The 4,110-nt window shown below is 40.7% G+C and overlaps 1 pseudogene; it reads right to left on the reverse strand.

Annotated features, from left to right (window-relative positions):
* Window positions 1–973: 973 nt before the first annotated feature.
* On the reverse strand, window positions 974–3,462 carry LOC102774230 (annotated as a pseudogene).
* Window positions 3,463–4,110: the final 648 nt, after the last annotated feature.

Consider the following 4,110-nt stretch of genomic DNA (forward strand, 5'->3'; position numbering starts at 1 on the left):
AATACATTTTTATCTTTAATCATTTTGTGGAGTAGGGTATGCACATAGCCATATAAACAGAGACTGGAGCAGATGTCTATATTCCATTTGTGTAGATTTTTATACTTGGATTCTAAAACTGAGAACAATAAGATTAAATGCAAATTTAGAAGTAAAAAAAAAAAAGTCCAGTTTGACTTCTTGCAACTTGAACAAAAAAACCTAGCAGCACATAAAAAATTTTTACGAAATTGAAAGTGGCAAAGGCATCTATCTGGAGGAAGTAAACTCCACTGGGGCGTGGATTTTCGCGATCCTTGCATCTCAGTGTCTTGCCCCTCAGACCCACGGAATGACCTAGCCCTAGCGCCACTATGAACTTGGAGCGGTGTCCAACGAAGAGAAGTTGAACCTGTGCCGCAAGTACTACCTGGGTGGGTTTGCTTTCCTGCCTTTTCTCTGGTTGGTCAACATCTTCTGGTTCTTCCGAGAGGCCTTCTTTGTCCCTGCATACACAGAGCAGAGCCAAATCAAAGGCTATGTTTGGCGCTCTGCTGTGGGCTTCCTTTTTTGGGTGATTATACTCACCACCTGGATCACCATTGGGGCGCCCTTGGGGACTACCTCTCCTTCACCTCTGGGTACTCCCTGACAAATTCTTTAGCACAGGCCTGGGACCTGATCATTCTCCCAGGATGGGCTCATGTACTCCCAGCCCACTTTCAAGCCCCTAATACTTATTCCTATCTCCTGTGTTCTCTGTTGACATACTCCAATAAATGTCCCTGATTCTCAAAAAAAAAATTTTTTTACAAAATGTTTCAGCATTCTTTTCTCCTTTCCCATAAAAAAAAACAAACGAAAATAAAGCGTAGCACCCATAAATATGGCAAGAAAATAGCCATTCTTATTCTTTATCTTATTATTCCTTTCTTGTAACAAAATAGCACTGGGACTCAGCAGTCTTAACCATCATCTTTATGTACTACTGAATTTAAACTGAAGAGAGCCATATTGATAAAATACTGTAGCCTACAGACCCACCACCAAAATGAGGAACACGGTTCTGTACTTCACAGGTGAAAACTTGGTGTTTGGGAATAAACTCTGACTCTTGACTTGAAAGCTTCAAGTGCATTTTTGAACGCTTCAAAATAACCTTTTTTGGCCTTCTGGAAAAATAAATAAAAACACCCTCTGGAATCCATATTACAGTTTTTGGCCATTTCCATAATAAGCTGCATTAAAAGAGCTTGGTGTGCTATTTGTTCCACAAGAACATCATTCTGTTAAGGTTCCAGATAAAAACACCATAAAAGAAAATATTTAGCAGTTTCTACAAATACAAGGTCTGAATGGTCAGACAAAAATCTTTATCATCCCATCAATTCAACATACCAAAGTGTCTCATTTTTTGCTCATATTTCTGCATAAACAATTCTGATTTATCTTCATCTTATGTCTCTTTTCATTTATCTTGATTAATAAAACATTAAAAACAACCTTACTAATGACCTACGCATCCCACAGACACATTCCCCAGTCCTAGAACCTCTCCTTTGTACCCCGTTCTCCTGCTGTCTCGGTTCTGATAGGCTGTTGGTGCTTCGGCATGTTCCTGATCCAAGAACTCAGCGCCATGTAGTGCTAAGTCTGAGGTTTTTTGTTTGTTTGTTTTTTAATATATTTTATTGATTTTTTACAGAGAGGAAGGGAGATAGAAAGTTAGAAACATTGATGAGAGAGAGACATCCATCAGCTGCCTCATGCACATCTCCCACTGGGGATGTGCCCACAACCCAGGTACATGCCCTTGACCGGAATCGAACCTGGGACCTTTCAGTCCGCAGGCCGACGCTCTATCCACTGAGCCAAACCGGTTTCGGCTAAGTCTGAGTTTTAATGAGATTCCATGTGCATGCCACAGAGCTCTTCACGAACTTTGTTTCTGGCAATCCACTTCAAATCATGGCTACGCATCTGGGTGCCACCGCCCGGCAGTTGTGGGCATCGGGGAGAAATGGGGAAAGTGTCCATGTCACTCTCCTCCTCAGCCTCACTCTCTGTCCAAGGGAGGCTCCAAGGTCCTGGCAGCGGCCCTGGCTGCTCAATGACTGGCTTTGCCAGGACCTACAACCCTCACTGCCAGCGGACCCGGCATGAGTCACTTTCTAGTTGCTTGGTACTGCCATTCCCCCCTCCCCATTTCTGCTTCCCTTTGTTAACCGCTGTTTTTCCATGTTAGTATATTCTGTCTCCCCACCCAACAAACACCCCCCTGTCCCTGCTTTTTTAAAATCTTTATTAATCTACTCTAGATTTTTGCTTTTGGTTAGCATGAGGCTTACATAAAACATGTCATAGATAAGACAGTCATTTTATGCTTATCGCAACTTATCTTAATTCACCAATAGAGGCTCCAATCTTTTACTCCTCCCCTTTTATATTTTTGATGTCACAATTTACCTCTTTTTATGCTGTATTTGTTAACAAATTATTGTACCTACAGTTACTTTTAGCAATTCTACCGCTATGCTACAATAGAATTGGAGTTTTCTAAAGCTGTCTTTTTCACCTATATCGGGGGATTGTATACTTTAGTATGTGTTCATGTTGATAAATGACTTTCTGATTCTGCTTGAAGAACTTTCAGCATTCCTTGCAAGGCAAGTCTCAGTTTTAATTTGTCAGGGAGGGTCTTTATTTCTCTTTCATATCTAAAGGATAATGCATTCAGTAGTCAATTTTTATCTTTCAGCACTTTGTCACTCCACTCTCTCTGGACTGCGGGGTCTCTGCTGATATCAGCTAAAAGCCTAATAGGGATTCCTTTGTAGGTTCCATTCTTTTTTCATCTCCTGGTTGCCTTTACTATTCCTCTTAATGTTTTATTTTTTATAGTTTTATATATGTCTTGGAGAAGATCTTTTTTAAAAATATATTTTTATTGATTTTAGAGAGAAACATTGATGAGAGAGAAACATCAATCTACTGCCTCCTCCACACCTCTTACTGGAGATCAAGCCTGTAACCCAGGCATGTGACCTGGCCGGGAATCAAACCAGTGACCTCTTGGTTCATGGACTGACACTCAGCTCTACCAGCCAGACGAGAAGATCTTTTGGCAATGAGATAGTTTTAACTTTTAATTTCTTGAACTTGAATGTCTAAGTCTTCTCCCCAGCTTGGGAAGTTTTCAGCTGTTATTCTTTCTTTAATTTCCTGCCCCGTCTCCTCTTCTTTTCCTTCTGGAACCCTGATTATTCAGATGGTTTCCCTTTTGAATGAGTCCCATAGTCATAGAGGCTTCTTCACTCACTTTCATTCCCTTCTCTTTGTTCTATTCTGTGTTACTATCAAATTCTTATTCTCTAACTCACTTATTCAACCTTTCACCTGTTCTACTCGACTACAGATGCTTTCTATTGCATTTTTTATCTCATTCATTGACTTCTTCACCTCCAGAATTTCTACTTGGTTCATTTTTATGGTTTCTATTATACGGTATAAAGAGTTCATTCTGTTCATATATGTTTTTCTTAATCTCACTGAAATGCCTTTCTGTGTTTTCTTGTCGCTCACTGAATTTCTTCAATACAGCTATTTTGCATTCTTTATCAGCCAGATTGTCTGTCTTTGGGCTCAGTTGGAGAATCATTGATACCTTTTGGTAATGGCACATTTCCTTGATTTTTTTTTAAGTTCCTGGTATTTTTGTATTGCTGCTTTCACATTTGAAGTATACTTACTGGTTCAGATGGGGTACAGCTCCTAGGTGTTGCTTCTCCAGGGTTTTCTAGGTTATCATGGATCAGGGATTATCATGTATTATTATAGATCATGCTCCACTCTTCTTGCTCCCTCTTGTGGCAGAAATCAACCTTTGTGTTTTCTCCTGCTCTTGTAGCTCACATACTGGCTACAAGAAAACTCCTGTTTTCCAGAAGGCAGTCTGCAGCTCAAGTCTGTGGTTTCTTCCTTTCCCACAGATCCTGGTAAACAAATGGAGTCAACCCACAGATTGTGGGTGTGTTGGGGGTGGGGTATTGGGAGCAATGCCACTTGGGGCATTGGGAGTGTTCACGACTTGGAGGGGACATCCTCATGCAGAGTCTTCACAGAGCTGTGGAC

The sequence above is a fragment of the Myotis davidii genome, unplaced genomic scaffold (assembly GCF_000327345.1).
Source record: "Myotis davidii unplaced genomic scaffold, ASM32734v1 scaffold452, whole genome shotgun sequence".
Lineage (NCBI taxonomy): Eukaryota > Metazoa > Chordata > Mammalia > Chiroptera > Vespertilionidae > Myotis > Myotis davidii.